Source organism: Notamacropus eugenii, chromosome 1 (genome assembly GCF_028372415.1).
Source record: "Notamacropus eugenii isolate mMacEug1 chromosome 1, mMacEug1.pri_v2, whole genome shotgun sequence".
In the NCBI taxonomy this organism is placed as follows: Eukaryota; Metazoa; Chordata; class Mammalia; order Diprotodontia; family Macropodidae; genus Notamacropus; species Notamacropus eugenii.
The window spans coordinates 55,358,074-55,385,394 of NC_092872.1; the positions used below are offsets into that span (position 1 = coordinate 55,358,074).

General features: G+C 38.9%; 1 protein-coding gene and 1 pseudogene across 2 annotated transcripts in view; one reads left to right on the plus strand and one right to left on the minus strand.

The window, feature by feature from the left end:
- POLR3K (RNA polymerase III subunit K) overlaps window positions 1–27,321 on the plus strand; it is an 85,350-nt gene that overhangs the window by 30,951 nt on the left and 27,078 nt on the right. The window lies entirely within an intron of this gene.
- Window positions 6,506–7,411, minus strand: LOC140500061 (general transcription factor IIH subunit 3 pseudogene; annotated as a pseudogene).

The window sequence follows — 27,321 nt, forward strand, 5'->3', positions numbered from 1 at the left end:
AGAATGATTACCTCCTGAAATAAACCCTAAAATGAAAATATTCTTGAGTACTGTACCCAAACTCCAGAGTTTTCAGGTTCAGGGGGAAAAATACTTTGAACAGTCATAAAGAAAGAATTTAAATACAGAGGAATAACAACCAAGATTACATAAGATCATGCTGAAATTACAGAAAGGAAAGAAAATCTTGGAATATATATTGCAAAAGGGAAAAAAAAGCATGTAATCAAGAATAACTTATCCAACAAAACAGTGTATTAGTCTACAGGAGAAAAAAAATGTACCTTGAATAAATTAGACTAGACTAGACTAGACTAGAATAGGAGAAGAACAGAAGACTTTAATGGGACGTAATCAAAATGAGCAGAACTGATTAGAAATATTTAAACACAAGCAAGGAGTTGAAAGAAACCTAGAAAACTCAGGAGCAGTTGAGTAAATGTAAGGGGCTAAGGATCATAAAAGTGCTTACATTCTCATAAGAAGAGATTAGTGTCTCTTTGGAATCCAACTGTCTTCAGGGGTCACAGAGGAAGTTAAAAAACATACACTGATTTAGTGTGGTTTTGTTCTGTTTCCTTAATTTTAACAGGGGAAAGAAAAAGGAATACATTAGGGACACAGCAGGGCAAAGTCACTAGAGCCCTAGACTTGAGTCTAGTGAGGAAGACACGTATTCAAAACCTACCTCAGGGACCCTTGGCAAGTCACTTACCCTTTCTCAGGCTTAGTTTCCTTATCTGCAAAATGAGAGTGATAATAGCTCCTATCTCATAGTATTGTTACATCAAATGAGATAACACACATAAAATGTTTTGCAAACCTTTTAAAGCACTATTTAAGTGTTAGGTGTTATGATTATTAATAATTGAGGAAGAAGGTGGGGGAACGTATTATTTACCATAATTGGGGTGAATGAACGAAGTATACGGACATGGAGGAAGTGGTAGGAGAACAGACACCTCATGATTCTCATCTCAGTCACATGCAGGAGGGTTGAACAAACACAAAATTTGGTGTAGAACTATATTAAACTCAACAAGGAAATAAGCAAGGACAGAAAAAGGTGAAAAAGGAGTTTAAAGAGGAAGGGAAGATTGAGGGGAGCAATAGGCATAAGAAAAACAAGTAGAAAGTCACTACTTTAGAGGGCAGATCATCAATGAGAAGGTAAAAAAGAGAAAGAAAATGGAGAGCAGTCTGGACCTAATAAAGACAGTAGAGAAAGAGGAATAGGATTAGATCATATCAAATATAAAATAGGAGTGCTGGTCAAATTCTTTTGCCCCTATCCCACACATACCTCCTTCTTTGCAAAAATTAAGAAGACAGGAGGAAAAGAGAGAAAATATATAAGAATATGATGGTGTAAAAGATAATGAGTGTGATAAGCCCACCCATAGCATGGAGAATAGCAGAATGGATTAGAACTAGCAGGATACAACAATGTTATTTATTTAAAAAAAAATACTTACTTGAAACATAAGTATTTATCATTGATAAAATCAGGGGTGACAATGGTCTCTTAGGGCAAAATGCCTTCCACATCCAGAGAAAGAACTATGGTATTTGATCACAGAATGAAGCAGACCATTTTCTTTTGTATTATGTTTTGTTTTGTTTTATGATTTCTTCCATTCATTTTAATTCTTCTATGTAACATGACTAAGATGAAAATGTATTTAATAGGAATGTATGTGGAGAACCTATATAAAATTGTATGCTGTCTCAGGGAGGGCGTGGAGAGGTAAGGGGGAAGGTGGGGGAGGGAGGGGAGAAATATCTAAGATATATGGAAGTGATTGTACAACACTGAAAACAAATAGAATTTAAAAAAATCAGGGGTAAGAGCAGAATTTATTATGCTTCAGGCAAATTTTTAAAAACAAGAAATCTCAGACTAGACAGACAGTAGTAGTAATATACATGGTTAAATGAGAAGAGCAACATAATGATTATATTTAAAGGCAACATAGAAAATGAAATAAAAAATCAATACTGAATACATCTGCACTAAATGGCTTAGCATCTGTGTACTTAAAGGAAAAGTTAATTGAATTATAGGGAGAAATTGACAGCAGAAACTATAGTAGGTGAAGATTTGAAGTAAGACCTTTTGGAAGGAGGCAATCTAACAAAAAGACAAACAAGAAAGAAATTAGAATAAAAAAAGTAGAATTTTTTTAAAAAGTTAAATATGATAGAATTTTGTGATTCTGGGATGGGAATATACATGGAAAGGATTATGCATATTTCTCAACTACACATGGTACCTTTACTAAGATTGATCATATGCTAGGGCATAAAATCCTCATTAAAATGCAGAAAAGCAGAAATATTAAACCACATCCTTTATTAACAATAAAAATATGAAATAAAATAATTATAATAAAAATTTGAAGGAGGAATTAAATCTTTTAATCCTAAAGAGATGATGAGTTAAGGGAAAAAAATTGTAGAAATAATAGATAATTTCATCAAAGAAAATGATAAGACAAAACATCAAAATTTTTGGGATGTGACCAAAGCAGTTTTTAGGGGAAAATTTGTATTTCTGAACACTTTTATCAATACACACACACACACACACACACACACACACACACACACATGCACACATATACGTGGGGGGGGGGAGAGAAAGAGAGAGAGAGAGAATAGATCAATAAACTAAGTGAGAAAAAATTATGAGAGACTGAGAATGGCATCTGTGTGGGAGTGAGGATAGAGTAATAATGACAAGTATTTCTTACCTCTTGACAGAGAAGGCATATTGAGACGTATTTTTTGATAAGATCAATTTATGGATCTGTTTTGCTTTACCATACTTGTTTCTTAAAAGAGAGGGCAGGGTTTTTCTTTGGGAAGAAGAGTTACGGGGTGAACGGTAGGTAGTAATAACAATGTCCTCCCTTCCCCAAAAGAAAAGAAAGCAAAGGTCAAGAAAACAATTTTAAAATGCACAGAAAGGAGTGCAAAGAAATTGAGAGACAGACCCAGATAAGAAAAACAATGTTAATTATTTGTTCCGTACTTTTAAAAAACCCAAGCTGTATATAACAGAGATTCATAGATATTTTTTTCCTGTCCTTTGTATCAGGAAATCATCAAGTTTGTTGTTTGTCACGTTCATCCTCAAACCGTTATTACTCACACCACCAGCCAATTGACAGCCAGATCTCATTTCATTTTCTGCAGTATCTCTTCTATCAGCCCCCTTCTTTTCACTGACACAGCCCTATTCTAGTTCAGGCTCTTATCATCTCTCACCTGGAGCATTAAAAGAACCTCCTATTTGTTCATGTTTGCTGATGAGTGCCAAATTAATAATAGAAGAGAAAAGATACAGCAGAGAGTTAAGGGATGTAAAGCAATATAGGAAACAACCAATAAGTTGCATAGGCAAGCAGTAATACAATCAATAGGAACTTAAGTATTCTAATGAAGTTTTCTTTATCTCTCAATAGTTTTTTAAAAATTAATTATTTCTTTTTAGTCTACAACATTCAGTTGTACAAGTTTTTGAGTTTTAAATTTTCTTCCCTATCCCCAAGATGGCAATCTGACATAGGCTCTACATATTCATTCATATTAAGTTTATTTTCACATTAGTCTTGTCGTAAAGAAGAATTATAACCAATGGAATGGAACGTATCTCTTGCTAATTTGACCATTGTCTAATTGAGAAATCATCTTTGGTGAAAAGATAATGAAACTTTGCTCAAAGAGTTTGTAGCTTTTCTTTGATGTTTTCTAGCAAGCAATGTCAATTCATTCACAACGAAAGAAGAGTTTACGAAATTCCAACATTCTTATACATATTATGAAAAGGGCTACAGCAACTGAAAATTTGCTTTTATGGAATGCATTGTGGCAATCACAAATTTCCTGAATGGCACAGATATTTATATTTACAATTGAAAAAAAAATTTTCAGCATCCATTTTTTCTTCCTCCCTCATTCTCACACCCATTGAAAAGAAATACGAAGTCCCTGTATCACATAAACACAGTCAGGCAAAACATATTCCTATATTAGTCCCATCCCAAAGTGCATTTCTTATTTTGCACATTAGTTCATTCTTTTTCTGTCATGACGTAGGTCTGTTTTTTTCTCTTTTTGAAAAAAAATGCAAGTTGTTTCATTGAAAAAATTTCCTATTAAAATTAACCATAAATACAATGAAGGTAAAATGTAACAGAATTGAACAAATTAGTAAGTTTTAAAATGGGACAAGAGAAAAGAAAATCCAGATTCAAGTGTTCTGAAATTTTTCTGATCCCTTGAACATCTGAAGCTCTATAAGAGCTCCTATAAGGAACCAACTGTTTTGCTAGACTTAAAAGAGTGATCCCCATTACATCCAAATGCCCAGTATGAGAATAACAGCTTAATTTACAGCTGTAAAAAACTTTACAGTTTTTACAGAACACTGTCCTCACAACAGCCCTGTGAAGTAGACAGATTTGTAATTCCCATTTTACAGATGAGAACACTAAGGTTCAGGGAAATGAAATGATTTGTCTACAGTCACAAAATTAATATATCAGAAAAAGGATTTAAATTCAAATTACAGGATTAAAGATTTAGAGCTGGAAGAAACCCAATTGGTGATGGCTAATTCCGTCCATTGTATAAGGAAACTCAGTCCAGTGGCAGGATTTGAATCTAGGTTCTTTGACTCCAACTCTAGGACTCTTCCCATTGCACATGAATCCTGTTCATGCCTCTTCCCACAATATTTAACAACAATTTTAAAACAATAGCTAACATACTGGAAAGAGCGAAGACTTTTAAAAAAATTTAAATTTTAAAAGAATAAATACTTGCAAAAATTATCACAAATTTTTTTTACTACAGTCTTTAACAAAACCAGAAAAGTTGGTCTTGAATTCCCTCAGCAGATAGAATTTAATTAAGAGTCTGGTTTCTCTGGGAAATAAGAAAAGTCTTATGCTAAGAAAACTTTCTGATTTGGTACCATAATTTTTCTTTTTTGTAATCCTTCTTCTATACATTGGAAGACAAAAGGACTTTCAATAACCAGTTATTTATGGAAAAGTTATTTCTCTAAAACTGAATCTAAAAATTGTTTTGAATTTAAGAAAGATTGCAATAGAATGGTGAATACTTCCAGAGATTTTCTAGTAAATTATTAAAATGGGGAGTCATGTCAAGGGAAAGCTCCTGTGATTTTTCCATTCTCTGGGAAACCGCCCTTTAATGCCTACATGTTAGCTTTTGCCAATGCCCTTCTCAGGGCAACTGCATTTGAAAAGAACATTTATATGTTTGCCATACAACATTCACTTTCCTAATTTATTAAAAAAAAAATAAAGGCTCTGTAATCATTCGGTGATTATTGTTTGGGTGAAAATAACTATTTAGTAGAAACTTTTTCAAGGTTAAGGGCTGAACACTTGCTAATGTCTGACAGATAGAAAGAGTAGCAAATTAACGAATGGAGAATTTTGTTTACATTTGTACTGCAAAAGCTAATAGCTCACTACTTAAGGAAGAATCTCTGACTTGATTAAAGCCACAGGAACTGGAGACAAGTAAAAATATATTTAAATTGTCATAATTAAGTGAAAATTTCACAAATTCAGCATTTTACAAAAGACTACCAAACATAAGACAAAACATTCATGTAATAACTTCAGTAATCAACATAGCGGTTACTTTAATAAATGGTTACCCGAGAAATGATTATACACTATACTCATGCACATTGTAAATAACTTAATACTTATTGAACTAAATTGAAAATAACAGTGCTTTAAAAATTCAGAGGTGAGCTAAAATGTTCTCCCCCTCCTATTACCCAGAAACAGAACCTCCCCAACCAACTCTCTCCCCCCAAGACACAGTAGGAATTCGTTCTTGAAAAAATGCCCTTAAGGGAATGGTCTTGTAAAATATACCAATGTATGTACAGTTATTTCTTTATTTTTAAAATTTAATTTATTTAGTTTTACTTTACAACATTCAGTTCCACAAGCTTTTGAGTTTTAAATTTTCTCCCCCTCCTCAAGATGGCATGCAATCTAATCTAGGCTCTTCGTATACATTCATATTAAACATTTTCACATTAGTCATGCTGAAAAGAAGAATTATAACCAATGGAACGCACCACTAGAAAGAAGAAACAAAACTAAACAAAAGAGAGAGAGTATGCTTCAATCTGCATTCAGACTCCGGAATTCTCTGGATGTGGATAAAGCATTTTCCAACATGAGTCTTTTGGAGTTGTCTTAGAACCTTGCATTTCTGAGAACCAAATCTATCAAAGTCAGTTATCCCACAATGTGACTGTAACCGTGTATGATGTTCTCCTGGTTCTGCTCCCCTCACTCAGCATCTAAGTGTTTCCAGATATTTCTGAAGTATCATTTCTTTTAACAACATGTTCAGTGCAGATTTCTCAGTTAAAATCTCTATTGTAGGAAAACAGGTTGGGGAAAAGAGAGTTAAGTGTTTGGGGTTATTTTTGGTTTTTTGGTCACTAGGAGGATACTTGGAATTTCTTCTTGATTTTCAGAACAGGAGGCAGTGAAATCTTAAAAGCTGTCTCCCATGTGATGCAAATAGAGCTGAAATTGTAGAATATTGACAAACATACAGAACAGACATAACCAATTTCAATGAGATTTCTTTGTTAGAAGCAAGCAGCTTTGTAGTCACTGTGAATAGGAAGGGAGAGATTTAACTGAGACTATTGGTCTTGATCAGGAAGAAATACCCATAATAAATGCTAAAGAAGAAATGGCATCTGGGGCACCTTCATGTATATGCCCCCTGTAATACAAACCTGGCAGAGAAGCCCTGAATCAGTATCTAAGACACAAGAGTCAATCACAATATTCTGTTTCTGTGATGCAAAGGGGACATTCACGAGATTAACATATTGCACCGCATTGTCTCCTGCAACCTTAACGACCAATGTTCTCAACTTCATTTCTTGGTTATCTTTTACTTCCTTGCCCATTCTTTGAATATAACAGAATGCTTTTGCGAGAGATCCTGCCAGCAGCGTTTCTGTACACTGCCCCTCCAATGTCATTTTGATCATGAGATCTCTAATCTCTTCAGCAATTTCTTCATTTCTGCAGTTTAATAACTCATATTTTCCATCCTTATTACCTGAAGAATTATACTCACCAAAGTTGTTGCCAGGATCACCAAATAAGTCTCCAAATCTTCAGTTCTTTCCAGAATACAAGAATGGACTCTCTTAAATAGGACTTGCTACCACAGCAAGTTTGTTGGAACAATTCATAAACAAGGGAGAATTTCCCATCACCATGACAGAATCTATGAATTTTTGATGGGGTGTTTGGGTGCCTGTGCTTGGACCCAGTTCTAAAATCACATTTCTACCTAGCCTCAAAACACTATCCCAAGCAGTTTATCCCCAGCCCAAGGACAGCCTGCCCTAGATCTCTCTTTCTGATACAGTAAAAAGCTGCATCTACAGAACTTATTAGTTTTGTATGGGATTAAAAAGACCCTTACTCAAAATTTTAGATAAATGAAGAGGCTTCTCAGTAAGAACAGAAAAGAAAAGATTTATTACAATTCTCGAGAAAGGGGCATCTTTCCACCAGGTCAAAGAATCTGATGGAAGGAGGCAACTTACAGAAAATGAAGCACAACGCAGAGAATCCCACCTCCCCACTATCCCACCTCTCCATTGTCTGGGAGACAGGCTCACAATCTAAGCGTGAAGAACTACACAAACCCTGGGAAATCTTCACCTACCCCAACATAATTACCTCATCTAATATCTAATTTAACTGCTAATGTGGCTTTAGAAAGGACGGGAGGGGGAGAAGCGGGAGCTGGTAGCGTTGATGTGGCAACAGTCCAAGTTTCAGCTACAGCCCACAGCAGTTTCACAAAGAAAGTTGGTAGCTGGTAAGGGGGTGGGGACCAACTGACCGTCCACAAGCCCTGGGTACCTGAAACTCAGGTATCCAAGGACGGAGGCCTTATGAAAGAGAAATTTTATTTAGAAAATCCAATATTCCTCATATTTTTATTATGAAAAGTCTTCACAATCTCCTCATCTCAGTTTGAACCAGCTATGTACTGGGTCATAAAGGTATTTACTAGTCACTAACCAATCATATGTATCATAGACTTAGACATACATATACTCGCTTACGTTTATATTGTCTAACAAGACATTGATGGGAGCAGCCTGGGTATTTCTTTGTCAGCCTTCACCGTTACTTGATTTAGTGACTGTAGCTCCATCGTGGGCTATTTCCCAATGAACTCTGGATAAAATACCTACTCAGTAGATACTAAAAGTGCATATTCCTTTAAGAACTAACCACTTCTTAACCACTCTCTAATCCCATCTTAAATCACTTAGTTAGCATATTTGGCACACATTTTACTATAGAATAGCCTATATAAACTTTAACTGTACCTCTCTAAGGTTGCAGGTTCCCTAAGAACTCTTGCCCGCTGAAAAGCCTAATAAATCTTTACCACCTTGATCTCAAGAATGCTCAAGTCCTGGAATTCTTTTCCAGATGGCCCATGCAGAGAACTCCAGTCTTGGGGTTCTTGTATCTTTCCAACCCTCATCATATTGATAATGTGAACTAAGATGCTTTCAAAGCTTGTTTCTCCCCCAAACTGGGTTCATATCAATTATGATAACTTGAAGGTTTAATTCAGACTTGTATAACTTGGCAATAGGTAAGGGTCAAAATTAAAATAGGCCAGACTTCTTCAGGCCACAGATAGGTTAGACTACAGACAGATGGACGTTTGGTTGCTGTGGATCACATGACAAACAGGAATGTGTACAGTAGCAATCCTACATTTTTCGAGGGCCACCCAAAATCTTTTGGCCAAGGGCTGTATATTGTACAACCCTGGTTTAGTTTATCATTTTTGTGATGGGGAAGGGATCTGAAACCCTAAAAGGAAAAGACCATGTCTCTGGAATCTGGATCCCAAAAAGGAAAAGTCACTGGACTTTCTCATACAGCCCAAGTCTTTGGTATTACCCTGAGGCATCACTCATCCCTGTCAATAATCTGTTTTACAATCCTTTCATTGTGACCCTCATTGTCTGCACCAGACCCCACCCTAGGCTACTTGTCTAGATCACATCCAGATCTTCTCACAGTTTTTCTGTATAAAAGTGTCCATCTTGCCCCCCATTAAATGCCTCAGATTCTTAAAATCTGGCCCTCTTGTATTGGCATCACAAATAGTACAGATTCACTAGGAATCTCACCCACTCCAACTGGTGTTTTAATTAACCTTGTCTGTGACTGAAAAAAGGCTTGAGTGGTCAGATTCTTTTGAGACAGACCTGCACCCTTTTCTCTTGCATTTTGGGATTCACAGAACCCCTAGATAGCAACATTTGGAGATCATGGTGAACTGCTGGCGCTTCAGCTGAGAGGGGCAGGACTCCCCTGTTCCTGCCCCTCCTCCCTCCTCCTGCCCACTGTACCTACTCTGGGCTCTGGAATCAGGGTTGATCAGAGTTAGGGTTAGGATTAGGGTTAGAATCGGTTAGATGTCTTAAGTCTTTCCAAAAAAATTTTTTTTTAGCAGAATCAGGAGAAAATTGTACACAGCAACAGCAATATTGTGCAGTGACCAATTGTGAATGACTTAGCGATTAGTGATGCAAAGATCGAAGACAATTCCAAAGGACTTTTGATGAAAAATACTATCCACATCCAGAGAAAGAATTGATGGAATCTGAATGTGGATTGAAACATACTTTTTAGACTTTATTTTTCTTGGCTTTCTTGGTCTGTGTTTTCTTTCACAACATGACTAATATGGAAATAAATTTTGCATGACTGTACATGTATAGCCTATATCAAATTGCTTGCCTTCTCAATAAGGGGGGAGGGGAGGGAGGGAGTGAATTTAGAACTCAAAATTTTAAAAATGAATATTAAAAAATTGTTTTTACATGTAATTGAGGAAAAATATTAAATAAAAATACTCATTTTTATATGATTGATATTATTGTATAATAGTTCTTCTGGTTTGGGTTAGTTTACTCTGCATTGGTTCACACAAGTCTTTCCATGCCCTTCGGAGTTGTATTTTTCCTCATTTTTTACAGCTTAGTGTTACTGCATTATGTTAATTGACTACCTTATACATTTGTACAGCTATGGATAAAGGATTAGACTTAGGGACAAAAGACCCAAGTCCAAATTCTGCCTCAGAACCTTACTTAGGTGCATGATCCTGAGGTTAAGTGTGTAATTTAATATATGTCGGTTTCCATTATCTGTAAAATGAAGATAACAGTAGCACCTAACTCTCTAAGTTGTTGTGAGGTTCAAATGAGATAACATATGTAAAGAATTCTGCAGATCATGGGAAAAGGACACTGATAATCATTTAATATAATTTTTGGACCTTAATAAGTGCCAGAGCCTGAGCTAATATAACCAGAAGAAGAGCCTGAACCTAACAGCTTCTTTGTTCTCTGAAGTAAACTCAGAGAATACCTCTTCCTATGTCAACAAAGCCAAATGTGGCTGACAAGAGCATTTTTCCTCTGTTTATAACCATTAAGGATGAGACCCTTAACCCAAGACACTATCTTTTTTTTTTTTTAATTAATTTATTTAACTTTTAACATTCATTTTCACAAAATTTTGGGTTCCAAATTTTCTCCCCATTTGTCCCCTCCCCCCACCCCAAAACACCAAGCATTCTAATTGCCCCTGTCACCAATCTGTCCTCTCTTCTATCATCCCTCCCTTCCCTTGTCCCCATCTTCTTTTTTGTCCTGTAGGGCCAGATAACTTTCTATACCCCTTTATCTGTATTTCTTATTTCCTAGTAGCAAGAATAGTACTTGACAGTTGTTCCTAAAACTTTGAGTTCCAACTTCTCTTCATCCCTCCCTCCCCACCCCTTCTCTTTGGAAGGCAAGCAATTCAATATAGGCCATATCTGTGTAATTTTGTAAATGACTTCCATAATAGTCGTGTTATGTAAGACTAACTATATTTCCCTCCATCCTATCCTGCCCCCCATTGCTTCTATTCTCTCTTTTGATCCTGTCCCTCCCCAAGAGTGTTGACCTCAAGTTGCTCCCTCCTCCCCATGCCCTCCCTTCCATCATCCCCCCACCCTGCTTATCCCCTTCTCCCCCACTTTCCTGTATTGTAAGATAGGTTTTCATACCAAAATGAATGTGCATTTTATTCCTTCCTTTAGTGGAATGTGATGAGAGTAAACTTCATGTTTTTCTCTCACCTCCCTTCTTTTTCCCTCCACTAAAAAGTCTTTTGCTTGGCTCTTTTATGAGAGATAATTTGCCCCATTCCATTTCTCCCTTTCTCCTCCCAATATATTTCTCTCTCACTGCTTAATTTCATTTTTTTAAGATATGATCCCATCCTCTTCAATTCACTCTGTGCTGTGTGTGTGTATGTGTGTGTGTGTGTGTGTGTGTGTGTGTGTGTGTGTGTGTGTGTGTGTAATCCCACCCAGTACCCAGATACTGAAAAGTTTCAAGAGTTACAAATATTTTCTTTCTATGTAGGAATGTAAACAGTTCAACTTTAGTAAGTCCCTTATGACTTCTCTTTGCTGTTTACCTTTTCATGATTCTCTTCATTCTTGTGTTTGAAAATCAAATTTTCTTTTCAACTCTGGTCTTTTCATCAAGAATGCTTGAAAGTCCCCAATTTCATTGAAAGACCATTTTTTCCCCTGAAGTATTATACTCAGTTTTTCTGGGTAAGTGATTCTTGGTTTTAGTCCTAGTTCCTTTGACTTCTGGAATATCCTATTCCATGCCCTTCGATCCCTTAATGTAGAAGCTGCTAGATCTTGTGTTATCCTGATTGTATTTCCACAATACTTGAATTGTTTCTTTCTAGCTGCTTGCAATATTTTCTCCTTGACCTGGGAACTCTGGAATTTGGCCACAATGTTCCTAGGAGTTTCTCTTTTTGGATCTCTTTCAGGCGGTGATTGGTGTATTCCTTGAATACTTATTTTGCCCTCTGGTTCTAGAATCTCATGGCAGTTTTCATGATAATTTCATGAAACATGAGGTCTAGGCTCTTTTTTTGATCATGGCTTTCAGGTAGTCCCATAATTTTTAAATTGTCTCTCTTGGATCTATTTTCCAGGTCATTTGTTTTTCCAATGAGATATTTCACATTATCTTCCATTTTTTTCATTCTTTTGGTTTTGTTTTGTGATTTCTTGGTTTCTCATAAAGTCATTAGCCTCCATCTGTTCCATTCTAATTTTGAAAGAACTATTTTCTTCAGTGAGTTTTTGAACCTCCTTTTCCATTTGGCTAATTCTGCTTTTGAAAGCAGTCTTCTCCTCATTGGCTTTTTGAACCTCTTTTGCCAATTGAGTTAGCCTATTTTTCAAGGTGTTATTTTCTTCAGCATTTTTTTGGGTCTCCTTTAGCAAGGTGTTGACCTGCTTTTCATGCTTTTCTTTTATCTCTCTCATTTCTCTTCCCAGTTTTTCCTCCACCACTCTTACTTGATTTTCAAAATCCTTTTTGAGCTCTTCCATGGCCTGAGCCCATTGGATGGGCTGGGATACAGAAACCTTGACTTCTGTGTCTTTCCCTGATGGTAAGCATTGTTCTTCCTCATCAGAAAGGAAGGGAGGAAATATCTGTTCACCAAGAAAGTAACCTTCTGTAGTCTTATTTTTTTTCCCTTTTCTGAGCATTTTCCCAGCCAGTGACTTGACTTCTGAGCTTTCTTTCCACATCCACCATGCCTCCAGATCCACCCGGCCAGTCTGAGATTCAAATGCTGCTTCCCAGCCTCAGGGCTTTGGGCAGGAGCAGGGCTGCTATTCAGTGTGAGATTAAGTTCAGGTGCTCAGGTAGGGGCAGGGCTGCCTCACGGGGCTCAGTTCCCTCAGGGGGTTTATGGGGAGACCTTCAACAATGGATCTGGGCTCCTGCCTGCTTTGGGAGCCCCCTTCTGCTGCTGCCTCAGCTGCTGCCTCCTGAGGGGGCCTGAGCCATGGGGACACCCTGCTCCCCTCTCAGCCATCCAAAAAGACTCTCTCACTGACCTGTGGGTGGAGGGACTTGCGCAGCTGCTGGAGATTCTGTCCCTGAAGCCTGCTGGGATCTGCTTCTTTCGGTGCTGTGCCTCCAAGACAGGGCTGGGCTCCGCTCTGGGTCTGGTGCACAACAGACCTTTCACGTCAGGTTTTCAGGTCTCTCTGGAACGGAAATCTCAAATGCTCCACCGTTCTGTGGCTTCTGCTGCTCCAGAATTTGTTGGGAATTCTTCTTTACAGATATTTTATGGGCTGTGGGTTCAGCACTAGCATATGTGTGTCTTTCTACTCCGCCATCTTGGCTCCTCCCCTCCCAAGACACTATCTTGAATAATGGGACTTTTTTTCTCTTAATATTTTTATTTTATGGACACATACTATGTTATAGCATGTTAATGGTAAAGAAAACACAAATATCCTGGGTTGTAATTTCAAATGACACTTTTTCAACTCTCTTATCTTGTTATATTTACTACCTATTCAGTTAGAAAAATTCCTTTCTCATAATATGATTAAATATATGTGGAAATCATAAATTTGAGTGACGCAGACATACTGAGTTGGGATTTTTTCTAAAACATATTTAAGCTTGGTCATTCTTTTATCAGTCAGTCAGAACTTACATTTTGGCTCCTTATATGTATGAGTTCACTGGCCTCATCTAGCTTTAAGGGAATAAACAATATGAATTTACATATCACCTATCCTGTTTGCCTCCTTTGATCAAACTTTCAGGTTGACAATACACACTTACAAAAATATTTGTAGCAGCTCTTTCTGTGGTGGTCAAGGATTGGAAACTGAGGGGATGGCCATCAATTAAGGAATGACTGAACAAGTTGTAGTATATGGAATACTGTTTTTTCATAAGAAATGGTGAGCAGACAGACTGTAGAAAAACTGGAAAGACTTAGATGAACTGATGCTGAGTGAAATAAGCAGAACCAGGAGGACATTGTACACAATCATAACCACATTGTCTGATGACCAACTCTTATAGACTTAGCTCTTCTCAGCGATGTAAAGATCTAAGACAACTCCAAAAGACTCATGATGGAAAATGCTGTTCACGTCCAGAGAGAGAACTATGGAAGCTGAATGCAGATGGAAGCATACTTTTTACTCTCTCTTTTTTTTTGTCTCTTCTTTTTTGTGGTTCCTCCCATTGGTTCTAATTCTTCTTTACAACATGATTAATGTGAAAATATGTTTAATATGAATGTATACGTAGAGCCTGTATCAGATTATATGCCATCTTGGGAAGGGGAGAGGGGAAGAAAATTTAAAACTTAAAAGCTTATGGAAGTAAATGTTGGAAACTAAAAATAAATTAATTAATTTAAAAAAAGAATTTTGTGAATCTTAAAGTGCTGTGTAAATATTATAATTACATGGCATCCTCCACAAGTTAATGTTTAAATCCTTCTTTTCCTTCAAGAATCAGTTCAAATGCTTCCTACTCCACATAGTCTTGGATGAAACTCTCAGTTAGAAGTGATCATTCTGTCCTGTAATCTCTAAGTAACTCAATCAGCATATATTTCTAAAACCTTTCCTATGTGTCAGGCATTGTTGTAAGCCTTAGGAATAGGTGCTAACATTCTAAAAGGAGAAACAACATGTACCAGTTACATGTACCATGTAACATCCATGACACGCAAAATGGATGCAAGGTAGTTTGGAGAGAGAGGGTTCCCTAAGTTTGAGTCCACTCCTCCCACATATGTTGTGTGTATTTGCAGGTCCATTTTTTTGTTAACTATGTCATCTTAGAAAATGCCTTGGCCTTTGTGGTACTCAATTGTGTTACCACAACTAGCTGCTGATTGACTGTTACTGGGAAGTACATGGTGAGGGTGTGTGTGTGTGTGTGTGTGTGTGTGTGTGTGTGTGTGTGTGTGTGTGTGTGTAGTGAGCTATAACTTCAGGAGTGGAGACCCAAAGGGTCCTCTTTAAACCAACCTGGACACAGCACTCAACATTTTTGGGATTCATAGTACAAGTTGGAGGAGGATCCTGGAAGGGGGGCTACGCACAATTTCATACTTACAGTTCCTTACCTCTGCAAAGAGGAGAGAGAGGTGTATTTTTAGTATGTCTTCAGGAAAACACTTGGTCATTATCACTACACAGTAATCATCTGCCAAATTTTTTTGTTTTGTATTTTCCATTTACAGGGTTATAATTATTGTATATTTGTGCGTATTGTTTCCCTGGTTCAGCTTTCTTTCACAAAACAGAGATTTTATCGGCCGTTTCAAGGAACAGATAAGAATCATGTATAGTTAACATATTGTTGTTGATATATAAATGTGTTGCTAAAATAGTTTTAAGAGTGATTGAAAAGTGCCTTTTATTGAGTAACACAAATCTCATGATACAAAGCATGTGCCTGAAAATTTAAGTGAGAGTAAACATTGTATAATAGAAAGAGAATGGCTGGAAAGTCTGAAGACCTGGGTTCTAGTGTTGGTTGATCCACTTCCTGGTGATGGGACATAGGGCAAATCGTTTCACTGCTCTAGACTTCCGTAAAATGAGGAAATTGGACTACCTGACTTCTGCAGTCCCTTCCAGCTCTAAAGAATGAATGAACTTTCCTCTAAGTTGAACTTTTAAAAACAGAATCAGATTTTAAATATCCAATGGAGAGCTTGCAATGCAGGGGAATCCTGTAAAACTTTTTCTACTATAAGTAATCACCTCTCTGTTTAAGGTAAATTTGAATTTTCATCTAAATAGGAATGAATGTTTTGGTTTTTTCTCCAGGAATCTCTTTCTTTCCTCCCTATAAACAGTGCAAAAAATAATTTCTAATTCATCCTCTGTCTAATTTATTCAAATGTTGAAAGTATCCTGAAAGGGTAAAGGGCAGGGTACAGTGGAGAGTTCCTGGCTCTGCTCAGCTAACTTTTTGGACCAGGGGCAATTCACCTCCATTCCAATGCAGGAAAATGTTCCTTAAGCACCCAGAATGTTCATCTGGTATCAGAAGGTTTGGTCTCAAATCTTGATTCTTCTCCTATGCACATAACAAAATACATACAGTGTCAATGGGAGGTGATCTCAGAGGGAAGGTACAGTAAAATTCTGTAAAATTTCCAGTGTTGCTAAGAAAAAATTCCCCCCAGTTGTCTTGGGGCCCTAGGCTGCCTCAGTGAGTTTAGATTTATCATTTAATGTCTCTAGGTCTCAGTTCCTTAACTGTGAAAATGAGGGGTCAGACTGAATGAACTCTAAGATCCCTTTTAGCTTAAAGTCTATCACATTATGAAAGATAACTGGGCTAAACGATAGAATACAAAGAAAAAAAAGAAGTCCCTACAAGAGGCTTTCGTTCTACTTATGTTCATTCATGCATTCATTCATTCTTTCATTCATTTATTAAGTGATTATTACATACCAGGCACTGGGCTAGCTGCCCATAACACCAAGGTAAAAATGAAATACTCTGTGGAGTTTACATTCTCTTGGGGGGAAAATGATATGACATATAAAAGTAAAAAAAAAGTAATGGGGAGCGAGGGTAGGTGCCTGAGGTAGGAGGTGGTGCTTGGAGCTGAGCCTTGAAAGAAGCTAGGGATGTGAAGAGGTGGGAGTGAGTAAGGAGAGTATTCTGGGCATGGTAGCAGCCTATGCAGAGTCATGGACTTGGGTGGGCTAGTTTGTCTAGAACTTGCTGTATATAAAGTAGGAGAAGCTCAGAAAAGTGGACTGAAACCAGACTGTAATATGTCAAATGGAGCAGATGGTATCCTATCCTAGAGGTAATAGGGAGCCATTTCCTTCATTTGTAGAGTGAGAGGGTAGATCTTCATGGTGTGCTAGGAAAAAGGAAGAGATTTAGAACCAGAGGACTTGGGTCTGAATTCTGTTGTCATCGTTCAGTTGTTTTTTCAGTTGTGTCTAACTCTTAGTGATCCCGTTAGGGTTTTCTTGGCAAAGATATTGAAGTGGTTTGCCTAGTTCTCCTATTTATTACCCAAATGACTGGGTAAGTCACTACTTCCCCTCTTGAGGTCTCAGTCAAAAACAAAATTTGAGGGTGTGGTGGTGTTCAGGTAATAATTTCTCGTGTTCTTGTTTGGAAATACAGTAGCTTAGACTTAACCTAGATGGGGGAATGCTTATGCTATTTTTTTTTTCAGAGAGAAAATAGATCCCAGATCTAGAATTGCAAAGACCTTAGAAATCATCTAGACCCTGATTTTTTCAGAGGGGAAGTGGTGACATTGGGGTTGAATGTGGCTTAGTTGAAATTCTTGTTCATATCTCATTAATCCAAGTTCAATTCTCTGTATCACAGTAGTTGGAATGAGGAGTAAAATCTTGCCAACAAATAAAATGTGGGGCACACAGCAAGTGGGTGGCCAGCCACTGGAATGCAATTTTTAACATTTTTATTGTTTAGTTGTGTCTGACTCTTCATGACCCCGTTTGGAGTTTTCTCCACAAAGATGCTGGAGAAGTTTGTCATTTCCTTCTCCAGCTCATTTCTCAGGTGAGGAAACTGATGCAAACAGGATTCAGTGACTTGCCCAGGGTCACACAGCTAGTAAGTGTCTGAGGCCAGATTAGAATTCAAGATGAGTCTTCCTGATTCCCGTGCCAGTGCTCTATCCACTGCACCACCTAGCTGCCCCTAAACCTTCATGAACCTATAATCCCTAACACCCTTTCAGATCAAAAACCAAAACCAAAAAATCCTTGGTATAATTCCCCTTTTCTAAACAGTTATATTTAGTCTGAGAGAGGAAGTAATATCTTTGCCTTATAAGCACCCCACAGTCAACTATTCTAGTGATTTGCCCCGTTCTCCACCATTGCCATGAATACAGCTCACTTGTTTCTTGAAGAGGAATTAAAAGCTCTAGTCAACCAGTTTACAGTTAGATCTGTTAACCCTTTGGTTGAAGCTATGAGGCACACACACACACACACACACACACACACACACACACACACACACACATTTTCTTGTGGTTGCAGATGTGGGCGGCTCTCTTGCAGCCTACTCTGCTCGGCACCATATCATTGGCCCGAAGGATTGTCTTTGAAATTAGACAGGCGAAATCTGCTTTAATAAAAGTTTAATTATAAGTCAGCCTCTGATCAGGAGGAACAATTCTCATCTGCTCCAAGGGCTGTGAGTCAAGGAGATGTGGCCTGGCGGTTACCTTTGGATAGGTGAGTATCCTTTCAATGAACATCACTGCTAAACCTCAGGAGACATCAGTTAGAACTAACAAATGATTCATACCCCGAGGGTCTGCCCTACTCGAGTTCCAGAGGAAGCTTGGTTGTTTCCATGGCTAAGAAGGTATACTGATTTAAAAAAAAAGTAGTCCCAGTCCAGGCTCAGACCTCCTTCAAGATCCCAAAAGGGCTACAACTTTTGCCCATTCCCAAACCCCCTTGAGCTTGGGGAGAGACAAATAGCTATTCCCCATTTTGAGCATCTCACAGGGGGAGTGAGGAGAGATTGCTTATTATCATTATCAACAAGCATTTATTGAATACCTACTATTTTTCAGGCACTGTGCTAAATGATAGGTACAAAAAAAAGGGCAAAAAACCCCAGTCCCAGCTCCAGAGGAGTTCACATTCTAATAAGGAGAAACAAAATGTACACAACTGTGTATACATGATAGGTACAGCATCAGTGGTAGGTGTTCTCAGAGGAAGGCACTAACGGTATATATGTGGGAGAGGGAACCCTTGATTTATGACTGACTAGGAGATTTCCAGTATTGCTAAGAAAAAATTTCCCCACAGAAAGCTTGGGGCACTAAGTTATCACCACACTAAGGTACTCGAAAGCAAGCTGGCAGGAGGAAGAAGAGAAATTCAAGAGTGGGTCTGACTGTGTTAATAATCGGGTAGAGGCTCTTTCCTTTTTGACTCAGATCGTCTTTCAGGGCTGTGGGGGCTGGGAGGCCTCTGAAGGCAGGATTTGACAGACAGCCCCTAATGGGTGTAAAGTGAGACTGAGGGAAGTCAGCTTTGTTTCCATGGGTGAAGTCCTTTGGGACTTCTGGTCCCTTTTGGACAGTTTAGGATGGACATGGCTGCTGGTCCAAAGCAACAACAAGGAGACTGGGGATGAGGAAGAGGAAAAGGCTCCAGCCCTGCTGTACTAGGAGCTGTTCCCCAGTTTCTGAGCATGACTTAATGGACAATTAGCAATATTTTGGACCGTAAATATCTCATTTTCCTTCTCCCTCCACTCTCACTTTGATTCCTCTTTTTCTTCTTCCTTTTTCCTTTTCTATAGCCTAAGACTGAGACCCTCCAGTGGTGCTTATACTTAGGGTCAAAGATTACTCAGGCATGTTGCTTCCTTAACAAATATATTTGAAAAAGTTTTCATAATGCCTTTTATTTTTTACATCACAGTCCTTTCCAGGTAGTCCCGCTATCTCTCTTCTGTCTCCCATGAGTCTTCCCTTCTAAAGAAAAAAAATTTTGTATGTATCCATCAATACAATCAGTGCAATAATTGTATACATACACTCTACAGTGGGGCAGCGACTAGAATACAGGGCCTGGAGTCAGGAAGACCCTAGTTCAAATCTGGCCTCAATACTTAACTAGCTGTGTGACCCTGGGCAAGACACTTAATCCTATTTGCCTCAGTTTCCTCATCTGTAAAATGATCTGGAGAAAGAAATGGCAAACCACTTCAGCATCTTTAAAAAGAAAACCTCAAAAGGAATTAGGAAGAGTTGAACATAGCTGAATGACATCATTCTACGCTCATCATCTTCCTCTCTGGTAAAAGGAGGGAGGAATATTTCCTCATCTATTCTCTGGAGCCGTGTTTGGGAGGACCAATGTTCATCATAAATTGATATATTTTAAAATTCTAGATCCTCTAACAAAATTTTGTAAAACACTTCCACAAGTAAATGGAATGCTGTGAAATTACAATAACCAGCCTTGACCCCCAAAGAAGAAATAGGAGAAGTCACTTCCTCTTGCTTCCTTGAAGGGGTAGGGGGACCATGGGTGGGGAGCACTGGGTAGAATGTCAAACTTTTTCAATATGTTGGTTTTGCTGATGTGTCTTTTTCCTCTTTTAAATTTTTTATTAGATGAAATGGCTCTAAGGAACAGAGAAAGGATACATTAGGAAGTGTAGGTAATGTAAAATGGGGTCACAGAGAGTTGGATGTGGCTGAAATAACTCAACAACAGAAGCAAAAAAAATTTATTCCTAAAAAAAAAACCAGTCCCATGAAATATTCTCCTGGAGGGAGCCTTTGATGGCGACATCAATCCCTAGCTAGCTCTCTAAGCCTGCCCAGCTACCTTATAGGTTGTTTGAGGATCAAATGATTGTAAAGCACTTTAAAACCACAAAACATCTTTCATATATGTAAAGGTTATGATGGTGATTGGTCTTCATCACCAAAATAGGAGAGCTAAAAAAAGAAGTCCTCAAGGCTGCTGGGTCCCGAAACAGCAGTGACCACACAGTCCTCACCCACAGCTATGGAGAAGTCAGCCCCCTGCATGCTAGGTCCTCAGTGTGCTCCAGGTACCAAAATAACCCAGTGAGCTGCCTGGTCTGAGGGACTTTCTACTTTTGCTCTGGGCTGCGATCTCAGGCTCACCCTTTGGTGTGTCTTACTGTTTGGGGAACTCTCAGGCAGAGCCCACATTTTAGCCTTCCAGTCAAAGATGACCACCTGAAATTCTGGACATGGAACATGTCATGACCGTGACAGTTCCCTTCATGTGCAAGCAACTAGTGAGGAAAAATCTCTTTTAAGTGAATGCATAACTTTGCTGGTGCTTTTCCTGTCTCTGAAAGAAAAGCCACTTAACTGTTCCTGGGCCCAGAGAGCACTTAATCCCTAGCAGGGTCCATGGAGCACTACATTCTTCTTAGTTCCTATAGCTTCTGGCTCCCTCAGATTGCAGTAACATTGGTAGGGAAAAGAGGATGGAGATTCCAACAAGGCATTTATTTCCTGGCAAGGGAGACTGGAGCTCTGGCCTGATTCCAAGGACTAATTAGTGGTCAATAGGACATTTACCAAGGTTTAAGTTTGATATTAAGACTGAGTAAACATAAGGGGATCAAGGGATATATCCCATAGGATCAAGGGAGTCAAGTTGTCATTTCCTGTCAGTCAACCAGTATTCAGGTATAGAGCAGCTCCAGTACACCAAAGCAGAACTAAACTGGGGGAAGAAGAGATGTTGGAATCAGTTCTGGTCAATATTTCCTTTCTTTTTAAGAACTAACTAGCTCATTTATTTTCTCTCCTTTCTACACTTCCTCCCATTGGAAAAAAAAAAAGCAAAGCAAAGCAACGTTCTTAGAACAAATATACATGGTCAAACTCCATTCCCATGTTGGCCATGTCTAGAAATTATGCAACTCATTCTGCGTCTTGAGTCTCTCTCAGGTAGGTAGCATACTTAGTCCTATGGAATCATGATTGGTTATTGTGCTAATTGAAGTTCTTAAGTCTTTCAAAGTTGTTTGTTTTGTAATGTTATTGTCATTATATAGACAACTCTCCTGGTTCTATTTAATTCACTCAGCTTTGGCATATACAATTCTTCCAATATTTTTCTGAATCCATCCCTTTTGCTATATACCATAGTTTGTCCAACCATTCCTAAACTGATGGGCACCCAGTTCTTTGCTGCTCTAGAAAGAGCAGTTATGACTATTTTTGTATATATAGGATATTTTCCTCTTTCTTTGATCTTGTTAGGAAATAGGCCCAATAGTAATATCACTAAGTTAACGAGTATGCAAGTTTAGTTACTTTTGGGAAGAGTTCTGTGGAAATTGAGTGAACTACACCGCCTCCATCTTGTGACTCAATTCTGTATCTGGCTCAGTTCTCTTTCTGTTCAGTTATGGGTCCAGTCCAATTTCTGTCTTGTGAGAAAACTTTATTCATTATTGGAAATTAGAAGAAAACTTTGTTGTACTGTTTGAACCTAACCATGCTTGACTGAGAAACTGGATCACCTCTGACCAGACACTCAGTTAGATCTGAAGACACTCAGGTCTCTCATCTGAAAACTGGCCCTTTTACTGATTTACTGATTAATTGCTGCAGCTGCAGCTGCCGCTAGGTGGTGTAGTGGTGCAGGACCTGGAGTCAGAAGAACTTGAGTTCAAATTCGACCTCAGACACTTACTAGCTGCGTGACCCTGGGCAAGTCACTTAACCCTGTTTGCCTCGGTTCCTCATCTATAAAATGAGCTGGAAAAGGAAATGGCAAACCACTCTAGTATCTTTGCCAAGAAAACCCCAAATGGATCATGGAGAGTTGGATGTGACTGAAACAACTCAATAACTACACTGATAAGTTACCATTTCCTTGTTCCTTTGACTGAATACAGACACTTAAGAGACCAGGACACTCCTTTTTCTGATTTCAGGGAATTGTACCTGTTTACTCGTCCTTCTAACAACTGGGAAAGTCTCTAATCTTTCCTCCAGTTAGAAATCAGATTACCTAATTTTATATCCTGGTTAAAAAAAATTTTTTTTTGAGAGGCAATCAGGGTTATACAACTTGCTCAGGGTCACACAACTAGTAAGTGTCAAGTATTTGAGATCAGATTCAAACTCAGATCCTCCTGACTCAGGTCAGTGCTCTACCCACTGTGCCACCTAGAAACCCTAATTGTTTTTTCTTTTTAATTAATTGGTCTTATTTGATTGTTTTTATGGCATAAAATTCTGTTTCCCCCTGTATTTGGAGTCCAAAGCTGAGGAGGCAATTTGTTGTGCAGTTGTCATACACTGCTTGATAAATCATTATGTTTGGAAGCTAGTGCCTTTGTTTCTTCAGTCGTTTCATCTTTCACCTGCCACAGGGAATGACTTTGAAAAGCAGAAATGTGATCTTTCATTATTATTTTTGGTATTTTTGGAGGCCCCTTTGGACTTCCCACCACTGGCACCTATAGGCCACCTTGGATATCCTTCCCCAACCCCTCACATCAAGGCTGTGTCCTCTGCAGACTTGGACACAGGAGCCTGAAGGAACCATGACTAAACTTCTCTTCTCCTTGTCCATTTCCAGGCAGGAAGGACCACAGTGAAATTGAATGAGACAATCTGTATCTAGCCTAGCCTTACAGAACTGTAGGGAAGGGACTTTAGTGGGGTCTCCTGGTCACTCTTGTCTATGTATAGCACCTTTTATGAAGAGAATGGTTTGCCTGACATTAAAAAAAAATACTTCAAGACTTACAAAGCACTTTATTTTTAAACAAATAAAATTTTACCGAAACCATGAAACTCTGTTAGATTTTGGTTGTTTCTTTTTAAAGTATGAATTAAATCTAACCTCATACTGGCAACGCTGGTCTGCTCATTTGCCCCCTTCTGAACTTTCTTCTGCCATCTTCTTTTTGTTTTGTTCTTTGTGGATGGAAATGTTCATTCTTATTGATGTTTGTCAAGTTTATGATTCAAAAAAAGAAAATCTGGAAAGATGCTAAGCAGGGTCCAACTCTTGTCTTTTGGCCCCTTTTGTTACTATTATTTTTAAACTGTATTTTAGTCTGAGCTTAATCAAAGTTTTTTGTTTTTGTATCACAGTCATTTCTAGATTCTCCTCCCCCTCCAAAAAACCAAAAATAACAACAATGCAGAACACAACAACAAATGATCCCTTTTTGGTAACAAAGGAAAATAGTTCAGCAAAACTACCTGACCCAGCAATCTCATCTGATAGTGCAGCAATATTTTGTACCCATAATGCCCCTGCTTATCTACTGACAGCAAGGAGGTCCTTCTTCATCTCTTTTCTGGAGCCAAGATGGGTCCTTACAATTAGTCACCTGTGACAATTACAATTCAATTTTGGGAACTGTGAGAAAACTTCTATTGCATTGTTTGAACCTAGCCAAGCATGACTGGGAAGACGTACTACCTCCTTACAATTAGTGCACACCCCTGTCTTAGATCTAATGCAGTTTTGACAAAAGGTTTTCAGAAGCTGTCAGTCTTCCCTAATTTTTTTCTTGGTCCTCACTCAGGTACTATAACAATTTCTTTTCCTTTTCTCCTCTCCTCATTCCACTGGCTATTCATGCTGAGGGACTCATGGACCTGAGTGACCCTCACTTCTACCCTTCCTCCTTGTGCTCAACAGCATAGGGGTTTACTTCCCCTCCCTACCCCCTCTTGCTCACCCACCTTTAGTAACCCAGCCCTCACACCATCTTGGAAATCAAACTTTCCCACCTGCCACGTAGCCATACTGTCACCCTCAGTTTTAATCATCTCTCACCTGGACTCTCACAATAACTTTTTTTTTTTGAGGCAATCAGGGTTAAATGACTTGCCCAGGGTCACACAGTGTCTGAGACCAGATTTGAACTCAGATCCTACTGACTCCAGGGCTAGTGTTCTATCCACTGTGCCACCTAACTGCCCCACAATAGCTTCTTAATAACCTTCTCTGATCTGTCTTCCATACAGCTGCCAAATTGTGATTCCTAAAGCACAGGTAAAGTCTGACCATGTTATTCTCCTGATGAAAATGCTTCAGAGGCTGTCTATTGCTTCCATGATCAAATACAAATTCATCTCTTTGACATTTAATGTCTTTTCACAATCTGCCTGGCACGTTAGGTGCTTAATGAATGTTGATTGATTCATTCCATCTTTCTAGTAATGAGATTTCACAATATTTTCTCCAGTTATGCTTTTCCCATCCAAATGGTCTTACCGTTTTTCACACTGGACATTTCATCTTCCACCTCCGTACCTTTGTATAGGATATCCCTCATGCCTAGGATGAACTCCTCAACTCCGCCTCTTGGAATCCCTTACTCCTTCAAGGCTCAGTCCAGTGCTACCTTGTGCAGGAGGCTTTTCTTGGTTTTCCTAGTTGTTAGTACATCCTTGGAAATAATGTTTGTTTTATTTACTTATGTGGGTATGTCTTGTTTTCCCCAGTAGAGAACTAAGTCCTTAATGTCTGGGACTGCTTCATTTTTGCCTTTGCATTTTCACTGTCTAGCACCAAGTCTTGCCCATCAAGTCTTGCCCATTGATTGCCCATCAATCTTATTGATTGATTGATCTTTACACTGAGACTATCAATTAGTTACAGCATCAGAGCTAGAAAGAAATGCAGTGCATTGAATGTTGGAGCAAGGAGGGACCCCTTTGTTTTACAAAGAAAGAAACTGAGAAAGTCAAATTGACTTCTTCAAGATTACTCTGCTTATAAGGGCAGCCTGGGACTGTGTCATAGGTCCTGCATCTCAGGGCTTGGGGAGTCTTAGTGTTTGCTTTCTGTCACCCACAAGCCTCTTATCACTGAGCAACATCAACTTATATAACAGGCAAATAAGTACAGTAGCACCCTGGGGCTATCACAGTGACATCTTGAATGACTGATGAGCTGATAGCTGCTGTTGAATCCTCGCCCCCACTAACCCTATCCCCTTGAGTACTTCCTGAACCAGTCCCCCCACTCCAGCTACCCTTTCTGAGGGGCACCTCCTGTGCCCCCCGATCCTGGAGGCACACTGAGAGATCAGCCAGGATTCCTTGCACTCCAGAAGCCCTCTGAGTTTACAGTGAAGCATAGGGCAGCTCAATCATGCTGACTAGAAGCTTTGCCTTCTTGTCTTTCTCTTCCATTTTTTCCAAAAACCAGACAGAAATGGGCTCTCCCCTTTACAAGAATGAACAGTGAACCTGGAGACCTTAGTTTGTCTTGGCTTTGCCAGGCAATTACTGTGTAACACCTTGGATGAGACAAGAGGAAGCTAAACCTCAATTTTCTTTTTCTATAGAGTAAGAGGGTTCGATTAGATTGTCACCAACGTCCCTTTTTGCTCTTTGGGACATTAAATGCTCCAGCACTCCTAGCCCAGATACTATGTACTAATGTCTCTTCCAGGTCTGATAAACCATGTGCTGTAGTTCCAGCCTCTCTAGATACACATAATCATAGTTGAGAGAGAGAGAGAGAGAAAGAGAGAGAGAGAGAGAGAGAGAGAGAGAGAGAGAAAGAGAGAGAGAGAGAGAGAGAGAGAGAGAGAGAGAGAGAGAGAGAGAGAGAGAGAGAGAGAGAGAGAGGGAGGGAGGGAGGGAGGGAGAGAGGGAGAGGGAGAGGGAGAGGGAGAGGGAGGGAGGGAGGGAGGGAGAAAGAAGATGGTGTTTCTGTAACAACTGCTTCTTCAGAAATGGGATCTCCTCTACTGTAGGAATGAATAGGGGATGCAGTGCAATATAGTGAGAAGTGTCATAGCTTGAAAATCAGTAGATTTGGGTTCTGGTCCTGGTTCTGTTGTAAACTTGGCAAGTTGCTTCCTTTCTCTAGGACTCAATTTCCCCTATATGAAATAAAGGGATTGAATTATATGATCCCTAAAACCCCTTCCTATACGATGTAAACTCTGTGAGACTAGGGACTGTTGCCCTTTTGCCTTTGTAGCACAGCCTGTGTTTAATTAGTTTTATTGCTTACAGTTATCCCTTCCACATCTAGGGGGTGAGGGGCATAGTGCCCATCTTCCCTGCATCACCCTGCGATATAGAAAATCTGACTAAAATTTTTTTGGCCCTCCTTCCTACCAGAGAAGTCTGATTTTTTTCATTTTCTTTTATGGTGTGTTCACAGTACCTTATTGTAAAATTTAGGTTAAGTACGTGGTCATAGGCTCTGTGTCATATACTAGCTTTTGGGTGTTGTGTGTGGCTTCCACAAAACTTCCCCTAAATTCCCATTAAATTTCTGTTGCCAACCTGCTGTGTATTGAAACTTTGATGGGAAAGTTGTAATAATGGTAATTAAATTGTGGAATTAGGCTGGGAAGGAAAGCAGCCACCTTCTCCCTTACTGGGAAGGATATGGAAGAGGAGAATTTGCTGATGAATTTCAGTGGTTGCTGGATAGTTAACTGTCTCATCCCTCAGAAATCTAACCCATGGCAATGATGGTAGCTCACATTCATATAGTGTTTTGCTGCTTACAACGCATTTTTACATATATTATCTCATGTAATTGACATAATATGCCCTGTGAAGTAGACACAGTAGAGATTATCATCCCTATTTTGTAGACAAGGAAATTGAGGTTTAGAGAGATAGAGACGTGATATCTCCTAGGCTAGACAGCAAGTCAAGCAGCAAAGTTAGAACTCCATCCCAGAACTGTGATTATTTTTCTGGTGTGCTTTCCACTGCACCAGCCTGACTCTCTGCTGTTCTCTGACATGAGACTGGGCATCATGTGGGAGAACACAGGGGTTGGTTGCCT